General features: G+C 40.8%; 1 protein-coding gene and 1 long non-coding RNA gene across 9 annotated transcripts in view; both read left to right on the top strand.

The window, feature by feature from the left end:
- Window positions 1-4,077, top strand: part of LOC127601265 (uncharacterized) — a 35,577-nt gene extending 31,500 nt beyond the window's left edge. For both annotated transcript variants that reach the window (XR_007962520.1, XR_007962519.1), the window contains one exon: window positions 3,981-4,077. This is a non-coding gene — a long non-coding RNA (uncharacterized LOC127601265). The remainder of the gene's footprint in view (window positions 1-3,980) is intronic.
- A 2,205-nt stretch (window positions 4,078-6,282) lies between these two features.
- The window catches only part of mef2d (myocyte enhancer factor 2d), a 78,453-nt gene continuing 71,362 nt past the window's right edge, over window positions 6,283-13,373 (top strand). For 3 of the 7 annotated variants that reach the window (XM_052066354.1, XM_052066349.1, XM_052066352.1), the window contains exon 1: window positions 6,287-6,503. The gene's annotated coding sequence lies outside the window, so the exon portion shown is untranslated. Of the gene's footprint in view, window positions 6,504-13,373 lie in introns of all 7 variants that reach the window. The other 4 variants (XM_052066355.1, XM_052066350.1, XM_052066356.1 and 1 more) reach the window with 2 other exon arrangements.

Below are 13,373 nucleotides of genomic sequence, written 5' to 3'. Positions count from 1 at the left end.
CCCCCTACTATTTACATCTCATTTGCATATTTCTCTGACACACCCGGGCTCAGGTGCGAGGATCACGTGACGAAGAACAGGAAGTGGCGGTGATTTAATTAGTCATTAATGTACGTCAAGCCGGAAATGTGTCGTGCTTATTTGCATCCAAAGTGGGTCATAGTCGAGAGCAAGCTAAAAAGAGGAAAATAAAATGTTTTTCGTATTCAACCTTTCCTGCTTCGATTTTTTTTTATCTCAAATTGAGGTCAGACACCGGAATTAAATATAGAGTTGTAGACATTGAATGTACATTTTATGTCAAATTAGGGGGAAGTGCAAAAAAAAAATATTACTTTTGAATTCCCCTGAGCACAATATGTCATTCAGAGATTATGTTTTTTTTTTCACTCTAAAAATTTAATCATTCACCTTTTATTTCTACGTGGATGAGGTGTAGTAATTTACGTTGCTCAGCTTAGTTGTTGTTGCCTTTTTGCCTTGGCGTTTTCTTCCCTTCCTATAGTGTTAATTAAAATTTAAACCGATGAAATGAATTGTGTTTATTTGCACGGTTGGAACGTCTTTGTGACGTTTTGTCCAAATTAATTATGGGCGTCATGTGACATTTTTCAGGTGCGTCAAAGAATAAATGAAACGTCCCTTTGAAGAAAACAGTAAAAGGAAGATTTTGCATCTCACGATGGGAAAAATTCACTCGTGATGTTTGATTGGAGCGAACACTCACGCACACGCGCGCGTACACACACACACTCACACACACACACACGCATTTTCATGCAGTATCCCACGATGCAAGTTACAATGGAAGCAATTAATATGCACATAAATTAAAAGTGAGACGCTTTTTCCTCTCCTTTTTAAGGGGTTAATTTCAGGAATGGGAAAGAAAGAAAGAAAGAAAGACCCTCTGTCTATAAAAACGAAGAGGAGGAGGAGGAGGAAGAAGAGGGGAAAAAAGAGGAACTGCAGGAGGAAAAGAAATGGCCCACATTGCATTCACACGTGTGTTCGAAGTTTATATTACATTTCAGTTCCCCCACTTTTGTTTCCAGGATGAAGATTAGTCATAAACATCGTCATCGTCATCGAAATGATCAGCATACAATGCACGTCGTCCTAATTAATCTTTAATTTTTACCCAATACAAGAGACCTGGTTCTAATATTTTGACCATTCGTTGGCGCTAAATAAGGTGACAAAATATTAGGAACAGTCCTGAGTACGAAGTGCAGTCAGACAGTTATATTGTCAAAGTAATCTTGTTTAAGATACAAGTTTACTTTGAATAATTATTTTTATTTTTCATGACACTCTTTATGAAGGCTTTTTTAAAAAAATTTAGCGTATCTAATGAATTGTCCAGCCTATATATTCGCATTTCCTTGTCTAAATGAACATGAATAGTGGAGCAAAATATGGGAAAAGCAATTTAATGTATTATGGATCAATCTAATTAAATATGTTCGCATTTAAAATGACACAACCAGCGACCAGGTAGACCAGAAGATGATTAACATTACGGTGGGTTTTAAAAATATTTTTTAAAAGAACGGTCTGATTCTGATGAGATGATGACTCAGGTTTTGCGCTGTAATGTAGAAAGAAGAGCGGATCCAATGGCAGGACACAGTGCGCCATCTGCAGGACAAAGGGTAGCACTGCTGCGACTTCATATTGATAGTCCTTTGTCTCTCTCTAGCGGTCGACTTTGAATACTACAAGTTCAACTGTAAAATAGTTTTTTTTAAATATTACCAACCTAAAATGTTCTTCACATTCAATTATAATAATTTAATTCACATCGATATATTCATGTTCTTTCATAATGTTTCTCTTAATTTCACTTCTTCCAGTACATGAATGTGTTGGATGATTAATGATCTATCGATCGATCGATCGATCTATCCATTCATTCATTCATTCATTCATTCATTCATTCATTCATTCATTCATTCATTCATTCCAATCAGATTTCACCTCCATGTGTTGCTGCGTCAGTCTAATCTGTCCAGAGCCTTCTACATCTGTAGTACCTGTACTTTGTAATCAACTCATTGTATTCTACTGTACATAAAAGTTAAACAAAATTTATGCGCGAGACGAAAAGTAAAACAAACAAAGAGGAACATGCCAGCAGGCAACAAACGTCATTATAATGTTTGCCTGAATTTTAGGTCATACTGTTAATGTACATTTTCTTTGTAATTCATTCAGTAATTATTTCACATACCACGAGGAAGCCCATATAACGAAAAACATAAGAGGAACAGTTTGCATCATTGAAATCTCCCCTCACGATGGGAAAAATTCACTCGCGTCATGTTTGATTTGAATGAACACACAAACACACACACACACTCACACTCACAGGATGATTATAGTGCAGTAAAGGCGAGGTTATTTCCGGGTTTGCTGTCCCGTTTTGTGACATTTTTTTTACAGTTTATAACTGTTTTGTCCTACCTTCGGGTTGCAATGCCATTATCTACGACTAGATGGCAGCACACTTTTTTTGAAAGAAGAAGACTGAAAACAAGAAGCATTTCATCGTACGAGAGCACATAGGTTGACGTTGGTTGTTCTATGCATACATGGAGCTACAGCTGCAATTCTAAAATCTCGTGCGCAGCTGAAGTCCATTAAAAATTTTGCTCGAAATGACTCACCATGCTACCATCAAAACTTCTTGAATTCAATTAGATTACCCATCAAAACAAGATGTAATTCATAAAGACCACTACCAGAACCGCCTCAAACATCAGTACTGAAAATATGAAAGTAACCCACTCTTTACAAACAGAGTGCTGCTCCCATCTACACCCAATCTGGCTGCTAATTGAATGAACAAAAACGCCACTCCGTTTGGTTTCTCAACTGATAAATCTGACTCTAAAGTCAGTGCCTCACCAGCCATGAGCCTCGCCTCACGTCACTGGTCTTCGACGCCGCCCCCTGAACCTTTCATCCTCCTTTGCCTTGACTGTGTGATACGGCTCATTGAGACGGTTGCACTTTAGTCCAAATTGACGGCCACAGACAAGAGAGGAGAGGGGGGCGTTTGTTGGCGCGGTTGTCATGGAGACCGTCGGCATTGCTAGGCAACCGCAGGGATGCGGTGCAGCCGGAGCGGAAGACAAGCTGCGGGTCTCACGCACACACACACACACACACACACACACACACACACACACACACACACACACACACGCACACACACACACACACACACACACACACACACACACACACACACACGCACACACACACACACACACACACGCACACACACACACACACACACACACACACACACACACACACACACAAAAGAGAGGTAAATAAAGTCAAGTAATTGCTCACCTGCTGCCTAACATACTATTAGTTCTAAAGTAGAGCTAATTGCTCGTTATTGTTGAGAGGAGAATGGAAAGATAGAAAAAAATGTTGAACTTGTAGACCAAAAATTAAATGTAAGAAAAGTGAGTATTCCTTTTATGCACTGGTTTAACAACAATGTTTGTGATTTCGTGTGTGTGTGTGTGTGTGTCATTAATTTTTCTCCACAAGCCAAATGGTGAGGAGCTGTGCCCAAGTTTCACATTTGGATAAGCAAACACACAGTAAGTTTATTCAGCGCGTCCACTTTTTGGAATGTAATTTTTTGTGAAGACAAAATGGGCAAAAGAATTGGGACACACAGCTCTGAATCAAAATGTTTAATGAAGCAGAGTGTGCACAGTTCTGCAGTTGTGTTTGGATATGTTTCTCTGTGGTCTGCTTTTGGTTGTGTGAAGCACATCGAGTTGCCTTGTGAATGAAATGTGATGGGGATGGAAATAAATTCGCCTTGACCTGTTCGATTTCCGCCATTGGTCCTTCAGACCTTTCCATGCACCCTGTCATGATAGACATGTCCACCGAATTTCATGTTAATTTTTCAAACTGATTCAGAGGCTGTTTTCTTTCTACCTGTGCAGGGGATGCTTCTGAGTGACCTTTGGTGGTTCGTGTCCAGAACTCCTCAATCAGTTTTCACAGGCATGTGCACACTTTCTGCCCCCACCCCCCACCAAAAAAAGTAAGTTTCCATGGGTGTTTCCTGAGCAATAAACATCCACTTGGAGATGTCATGTCGCTGAAATAGTCATCCTAAACAAATGAAGGCATTCAGTGAGGCAGATGTTCCGACAGGGGGCGTCAAATTACATATAGTTGTGAAGCAAATCTGCGGAAGTTCGAGCTGTACAGTACATCTGAAATTCAGAAATGGAAGTCAACGCATACTTGTCGCCATTATAAATGCCTCTTATTAACCCTGATTACAGTTCAGATGTTCTAAAAGGCTTTTCCTGATATATATATTTTTTTGGTCACGTCATACAGTATCCAGGGGATCTCATTGTTCAAATGTATTGTGAACCATTCCAATTCCCTAAGATTCCTTTTTTAAAAGGCTCCTGATAGAAAGGAAAACATACAGGAGAAAAAAACCCTCTTTAACACGTGAACCTCCATTCTCCATCCGTGAACTTTATCTTGATCATTTTGAATGGAATTGGTTCATTTTGATTGAATGAGGGTGTGCACACTTCTGCAACCATCTTATTTCAGTTGTTTTATCTCGGGTTACAATTGTTGACACGTTATCGGTCACATTAAGCATAGGAGAACGTTTGAAATTCAAAAATTAGACCAAGATCAACTATCTTGGTCTCTTTTTTTTTTGTTGCTGTCACACTAACCTCACATTTGAATTGGGGTACAGAAACTTTTGATTCCTGCTGTGTCTTTCAATAGGCAGATTTTGTATGGTGTTTTATTCATGAATTGTCCCATACGTCACTACAGTATTTCCACTGTTTGTTGTCATTCCTTGTGGCGGCATTTCCATGACGCCGGCGCTCACCGGTGTTCGTTCCCAGCTGCGGGAGTGAGCGTCCAGCTGACTACAGCAATGGAAATCCATGGCGTAATCTTCTTATGTAAAGCATAAAACACACAGTGTGTAATCCTTCTTCCAAACTCTTTGGTGATACCACAACTACAAAACTCAGACATTTTGCACATGGGCATTATAAACAATACAGTATTTTCCACAATAGTTAATGTACATGCCACACCAACAGGTGGCGCTATAAGCTCTCGCTTTATGATTTGTATGTGTCGTTGCTGCGTGTGTTAAAAAGCAGGTGCTTGAAGGTTTATAATGACCGTTACTTCTATTGACTAAATAATATGATGTTTGGTTCTCTTTTGGTTTAGGTGTAAGTTTTGCACTAAATGTGTGTTTTGACAAGTTTAAGTTTGTGCTATCCATGTTTAAATATGTTTCAACCCTGTGAAATGGCAAAATCTTTCAAGAATTGGTTTTAATATGGCTATGCTTGATCACACTTTTTCCACAAATCTATTTTATTGACAATTCATGTCTTGATTTCAGTTATTTCAGTTTGAATGGCATTTATAAGACAATTCACAATATTAAGGTATCACGATGAGCCAAGTTGCTGGGGACGTCATCACAACCAAAGATTATACGTCATTACGAATATATATTTGCTTCTTGCCGAAACCGAAACCAATATTTGTTCAAATATCGTACCATAAAATAATGCATTACACGTCTTAAGTCGTTATTATTGCTCGATGCGTGCACGTGCTGCACTGTCAGAACGCACGCCACCAAACCCTCCCCTCCCGGTGTCGTGACGTCATCTCCTCCGCCTTCCCGACCGTAAACACAGTGTTCATCCGCACCGACTTGACAAAGTAGTGCGACTTTTCATACTTGTCGCCGGTCGTGGTCACATAATGGCAATGTCAAGTTTACCGCCCGGCAAAAGATGAAACTTGTTGGCGACATTAACGCGTATACTATTCGTTTCGTCCACATATGAACATGATGATCATGCAGAAAGTGGCAATAAATCACGGCCAGTAGTTGGTTCGCAATCGCTACTGTCAATTTATCCGCGTCGAGGGTCAACGTGAAGGCCGATCACAGTTAGCCAGCTGGGCGATAAATTTGACCAAGCAGTCTCGGTAGTAACATAAACTGACATTTGTCGTAAGTTCGTATAAATGAATTGTTGGGACAGCGTGAGACTCTCAAAGCAAGCGGAGGGATACAAGCCAACCAGAGGTCTCAAACCCCCGCCTACTCCCCCCCCCCCCCACATCCCACTTTCTCACCTCGCCGACCGCGCCGCCGCCCCCGATTGGCTCTAACGTCGCAGAACCCTCCCTACCATTGGCTTGAGGTCACTGTCAATCACAGTACGACGACGCCCGCCTCAGGACGAGCATCGTCTCCATTTGCAGCGTAGCTAAATAGTTACGCCGCACGTCAAGTCGGAGACAATTTGATCATTCGCAGCCGGGGCGCGCTCGGCCGGACGAAGAACTGTAGGCGGTCGCGATTTGGGACACTTTGAGCCGTCGTTGGACGCAGCCAGACCACGTTCGCCTTCTCCGGTATATGCTGATGCTCCTTTGGCCCGGTAAGTGATTGACTGCTGTTTCTGTCCGGGTTCGTGTCATCTTTTTCGGGGTGAGCATGTGTGTGAGTCCGCTGCTTAGGAATGTGCGTGGAAAGCTGGAGGAGGAAGGTAGTTTTGTTTTTGTTGTTGTTTTTACTTCCGTCACATTGTTTCAATGTGGTAATAACAACACGCGCGTGCCTCACTCGGTGCATTTACTTTTATTTACATTTTTAAAAAGTGATGTTTGCTTTCGGGGACGGCGAGGTGGAGGGGGGCGGCGGGGGTGTGGGGGGGGGAGTCGGACATCTGCCTTGAGCAGCTGGCTTTGATGCATTAAGTAGTAGCATGTCATGGAATACAGTACATGCACGAAACTTGTACACTGCATCTTAGTCAGCATCAAAGGCGTGACTGTAATTCGGCTTCTTCTTTGGCTTTTCTTAACACCAAATTGCATTCTATATGAATTTAAACCAGAATATATTTTTAGGTTGCGGGGTGTGGGGGAGGGGGCGTTGATGTTGTTTATTTATTTATGTAAAAAGTGTGCTTTGCACGTCCACATGATTGGGCTTCTATGACAGTGATAGTTAAGGTTTCACTCTGGAACAAACGATTTATTGGTGGTTTTGTTAATAGTGGTTCTGTGATAATGATGATGATGATGATGGTGGTGGTTTTTACCCAGGAATGGACAGGTAATGAAGGTTCGTTGAAGGCGACAGTTTTACTCTGGTCTGGAAAGTTAATACAGTAAACATTTTAATATGCTGAGTTTTATCCTGGAATAAACAGTTGGTGGAATTTTACCCTGAAATGGGCAGGCAAAGAAGGTTGGATAGCTTTGAGCATTTTACCTAAAAACAGAAAATTCCTTTGTCTGGGAACAGACAGTTAATGATCGTTCTGCGACAGTTTCAGTGTAAAACTGTCACCGACGGTAAGTGCTGGTTCTGTGATTGTGACAGTATGACCACAAGAAAGGACAGTTAATGAAGGTTCCACAGTGCTGAACATTTGACCTTTAAACAAACTAGTAATGCAAGCGCTGGTGATGGTGACATTTTGACTTTGCACCCAACAGTTTGTAAAGTTTGAAAGTGTTACCAAGTTTGATCCCGGAACAGACAAGTTACCTGAATGAAGGTCGCACGATGGCGATAGTTTTACCTCCCTGTGGTTGGGTAATGGAGGTTTTACCCTGGAACTGAAACTTAATGGACAGTTTGACCCTGAAAGACAGAGCCAGGGGAAATGTTAGAATTGAGGCGAGGAACGGATTTCCAATACCGATAAACGGCTGATTAATTTAACACACTATATTGTGATGAAAATACCTTTTTAGTCCCTTAAATGAATGAATGAATTACCGGCCATACCTTTGACTGTTTACAACGGGGGAGTGGGGGGCGGGCACTTCTGTCTTGAATGTCATTATTTTTGTCTTGTGTTGTAGTGTGGTAAATGTCAAAAACAAGAAGGCGGTCCGGCCTTCCTGTGTGGAGTTTGTATATTCTCCCCATGCCTCCGTGGGTTTTCTGCGGGTACTCCGGTTTCCTCCCACATTCCAAAAACATGCAAGGCAGGCTGATTGAACGCTCTAAAATTGTCCCTAGGTGTGAATGTGAGCGGGGATGATTGTACGTCTCTGTGTGCCCTACGGTGTCCACCCCGTCTAGTGCCCGAAGACAACTGGGAGACTCCGTGGGTTTTCTCCGGGTACTCCGGTTTCCTCCCACATTCCAAAAACATGCAAGGCAGGCTGATTGAACGCTCTAAAATTGTCCCTAGGTGTGAATGTGAGCGTGGATGGTTGTTCGTCTATGTGTGCCCTACGGTGTCCCCCCGTCTAGTGCCCGAAGACAACTGGGATAGGCTCCAGCACGCCCTGCGACCCTTGCGAGGATAAAGCGGATCGGAAAATGGATGGGGGGATGGATGGAAAAAGCAATCAGCAAAAAATTGGCAATGACAATTTAATAATGGCTCTGTGAAGGGGACAGTTTTACCCTTGATGACAGTTTAACCCTGCAATAGACACCTAAGTAAGTTTCGACAATGGTGATTTATTATTTTTTTCTAGAACTGAGTATTTGTTTCACCTTGGAAAAGGACAATAAGTAGACAGTTTTATCCTGGAACGGGCAGTGAAACATTCCCAAATGCTGACATAGTTTCACCCTGGAACCAGACCGTATGGATTTTTTTCCCACACTTTTATACGGCAACAGACGGTAAATGGAGCTTCTCTGAAGGATTATTCTCCGGGTTTGAGTTAGCGCGTCGCGGTGGAGATTGTGAGAAGTTTCATTTTGTATTTTCTTGATTTACAGTAGCGGAGGAAGCCCGGTTCATTGCGCGGCGCTTGTTGACGTCTTTACAACCGCGTTCATCTATTTACTCGGCGCGTTAAATGGTACGTTTACGGCACGTGTGGCCATAAATCACAATTTGGCTCCTCGAGGACGGTTTGTGTCGCAATCCGATACAATAAAGAGACTCAATTATTTATTTATTTTTTGCGCCAAGCCAATTTCCTCCCATTCCGCGCTCATTACGGCGCATAATAGCCTTTCTCCCGGAAGGAGAGTGTCATCAAACTTCTCATTTCTTCCTCAGGCCATTTTACCGGTGGATGCTGTCGACACTCGTCCTCACTTTCTCATCACGGTCTTTAAGTGACTGCGAGAGCGTGCACCGTTTCCCTGCTGTGTTGCGGCTCATCATTCGCCCACTCAGTATATCGTGGATTTTGAAGTCATTGGTTTTTGTGGGTTTCGAATTGAGAGTGTTTGGCGTACAATGTAGTTAGCCTGGCTTTGGTGTCTGGCGATGCACGTTAGCATTAATCTCGCCAGCTTTATTCATTTTAAATAGATTTGTTGAACAATTTGGGTGAGTAATGTACAACATTTAGTATTTTGTTTGCAGTTTGACAGGGCTGAGAAATAATATTGGGGAAAAAAATAGTATGCATCTGTATTTGTAAAAATAAAATAGAGAGGAGACCAACCCCCATCATCGCTACAGCTCATTTACGGAAGTACAATCACTCTCGTTTTTTTTTTCACTCTCTTCCTGCCGAACGGCCGGAACGTCGCTCAGTTGGCGTGCACTCCAGACGTGACACAGAGCGCTGTTGTGCGCCGCGGGGCTGCGTTGCACCGACCATTCGGTTTGCCGCACGTGAACCTTCCTCTCCCTTCAGATCCTTTGCAACGTTTTCTGCTCCTGCGGCGGAGCAGACGACAATGCATCACAGAGGGGAACGCTCTGTTTTGCCGGCTTTATTTGCCGCGCATACGACGACAATTTCCAGCCAGGTCCGAATCGGGACTAAAGATGAATTTCTCATCAGGCTCTCTGGAGAACTTTTGACTGCAGTAATGCTCAAAAAATGAGGTGAAAGTACAAAAAGACGTAAAAGTGTTTAAAAAATGCAGATGGAAAAAGTGCATGAATATTGAGGGTGGGGGGAAATGTATTGAACAAAAATACACAAATATAACTCAAAATTTCACAAATATTTAACAAAAAAAGTTTTTGGATGCCAAATGCACACATTTTAGGGAAAACCCCCCAAAACGGATCAATTCTAATACTGCATTATAACTAAAATTGTTTGAAAAACCTCCAAAATATTCGACAAAAATGCACAATTATTTGATACAGTTTTTAAAAATACAAAGAGAGAAATTCATTGAACGAATGCAAAATTTTGGCAAAGATTTAATGTCATAATGATATGTGAAAAATATGAGTCTTTGGAAAAAAGTGCAACACAAAATGTTTTTAAAAATCTGTTAAATATACAAAAAGGAGATTTACAATGACAAAAGAATGCAAAAACATCCTGACAAATCCTTAAAAACACTAAATGTTAAAATAAAAAAATCTGCAAATATTAAAAACAAGGTACCAAAATATTCAGAAAAACATGCAAATATTGGCGCGAACACCAAAAATATAAAAACAAAATATTGCAGAATACTAAAATCTCAAAAGTAGCCCAAAATGTGATGTTGATGATTGTTACACACAACACACACCAAATTAAATAAAATGTTAGAAAAAAATAGATTAATATTATATTCGTAAAAAAAAAAAATCTCACAATACAAAAAACAATTTTAAAAATCTACAAAATATCAGACACAAATGCACATATATAAAAACTACACAAATATTCCAAAATCTGCAACCATTGATTTTATTCATTATATATTTGCATCATCGGCCAATACAATCAGTGATCTGAATTTTATTCTGCTAAACATCGGATAACGGCATCTGCCTCCCAAAAACCCATCAGGTAGTCTATTTCTTAATGAATAATCTGGGCTAAAGGCCTCAAGCGATTTGCGGGGCGATCCAATGCGCTGTTGTTGTCGAAAGCTGTCAGGCTGGCGTCGAAATGCTGCTTTTGGCCGCTTACCTCTTACCTCTCTCATGGTGGAGGAACGTCCTGCCAGGTGAACATGTGTTGTCCGTGTGTCCGGTCTCTTGCCAGGGCAGGCCAACACACCCACGCTCCCCCACTTCTCATTGTGTCTGTTTCCAAGCTTTCATATGAGGATAGGAAGGACTGAACTGCCATTGCCCAAAATATACGCAAATATTCCACACAAATGAATTTGTATTGGAGAAAAAGATCTGCCAAAGTACAAATTAGAAAAAGGCCAACAAATAGGAAAAAAAATACAACAAATACGCAAATATTACCAAACAAAAGTGCATGTGTGATTAGGGAGGGAAAAAAAAGTACATATCTCTTATTACACAAATGCCTGATGACATGAAACAAACAAATATCACACTATATGAAAAACATTTGACATAAAATACTTGAACACCAGAAAAAAATGACAAAAGTATTTAATGGAAAAATGCTCAAAATTCAAATGGAAAAATACAAATATTTGATCCCCAAAAAATCACCCCTTCAACCCTTAAACAATAATACACAAATGCGACACAAAATGCATGATTATTACAAAATATTAGTGAAATATGCATATTCGGAAAACTCCCCCACAAAAATGCATGAATATTTGATCAGGACCACACATTTTACATGAAAAATACCAAAATATGAAATGAAAATTGTAAATATACATGGCCATTCGATAAACAGTCAACAAAAAATATGCAAATATCAGACAAAAATCGAAAATATGACAAAAAGGCCTGACTACAAGAAAGCATCAAAGTATGAGAAAGAAACATTACACTAATAATGATAAACCAAAAAAATGACAAAAGTATTGACATTTTCTAAAAATAGAAATATCTAAAATATCGATCATGGAGTGTCCCAATGTTTTTGCCTCGTTAGCGTATTTGTATGAGTCACCTCGCCGCGGTGAGCTGTATTCTGAACGTCCAAAACATTTGTAGCAAGCAATTCAAAAATTATCAGAGTATAACGCGGGTGTTTGTGTATGCGTGTTTTTTTTTGCATGTCCCCCGTGAGCATCAATCAGTTTATTTAATCAACAATCATTCAGGGAATTGTCAGACAGCCCGTGGTATTCTTCTCGTTTCCTCCCCCCACCCCTTTTTAAAATGTATTTATTTAAACATCAACGAAGATTCAAGTTCATTAAAAAAAATCTTCTGGCTTTTCTTTTTTTTCAGTGCTGCAATGTGATGCAATTAGTATTGGTTTTGCCGCAACACGGTCCAGAGGAACAAATGTTCTCAAAGAAATGTCACAGAGATTAATGTGTTTTTGTTTTTCAACACACGTGTGCGCGCCCACGCACACACACACACAGAAACAAGTGAAAAAAGTATTTAGCGCTAATCTCCACAGTTTTTGTCACAAGTGGAGTGAGCAGTTTCACTTAACAGTGAATATGGCGGGCTTGTCTATCATCGGTAGATCCACAAAAAAATTCGAAAAGTCAAAAGTCAAACGAAGTCGGACCTTTGAGTTTGAAGTGACAATTTTAGCCATTTTCGAGTTGTCCTGTCAGAGACGGACAATTACGAGAGATTGGTTTAATGTCTGCCAAATTTGGACCAAACAGATGGGCGGCGATAAATTGCAAAAATATTTAGTTTTGGTGGGTCGAGCATTCCGGCAAAGCTTGATGGATCTCGGTTGGAGGCTACCTTATATTTTGGTCCCCGAAGCCAGTATAATTTAGCAACGTGAAATTTGGTTGGCATGTGCATCATCAGTAGACCCACAAAAAAATTCAAAGTAGCCATGCTGGACAGACACTGAATTCTTCATTTTTGATTGAAGTGGACAGTTTGGGGTGATATTAGCCGTTTGCAGGAAAAAAACAAACGTTTCCTAGATGTTCTGTCCAACTGCTACCAAAACTGAAGTGGAAAACAAAATATCAGGATGGAGTGTGCATTTATGACTTGAACCTTCATTTCGGGTTCAAATTGCTGCTGTGTGGCTGATTTGTCATGCGAGATCCAATTTTAAATGCTTCACTTCTCGGTTTGACTGGAACAATACCAGACACCGGATCTCCCCAACAGCACATTTCATTGGACAGCCGGCAGGGCCTTCGCTCCTGTCCTAAAGATCAGCGTCGCTGGACTCTATTGGATCATTTACAGCGTGATGATCTCATTGTAGAGTCACTCCTGATCTTTTCATGCACTTGGCTATCATCCGTCCACCCCATGTTGCATAAACATTCATGGAAATTAAAAAAAAAAAAAGGCGGGGGGGGGGGGGAGATGGTAATCCCTGCTCAGTTGTCGATTTTTGGCTAAAAATAATCAGCACAGAGCGCTAAATTTATCTGCTGTGCCTCCGAACGGAATTGCTCTAAATACGCCGCTTCCGAGCCAGGGTGGAAATGACCGACCTGGCTTTGATTGCTCCGAGTACAAGCAGATGAGCAAATGAAAAAACACAGA

The sequence above is a fragment of the Hippocampus zosterae genome, chromosome 5, assembly GCF_025434085.1.
Source record: "Hippocampus zosterae strain Florida chromosome 5, ASM2543408v3, whole genome shotgun sequence".
Lineage (NCBI taxonomy): Eukaryota > Metazoa > Chordata > Actinopteri > Syngnathiformes > Syngnathidae > Hippocampus > Hippocampus zosterae.
Note: the sequence above shows the minus strand (reverse complement) of the source record. Positions and strands in the feature narration are given on the sequence as shown.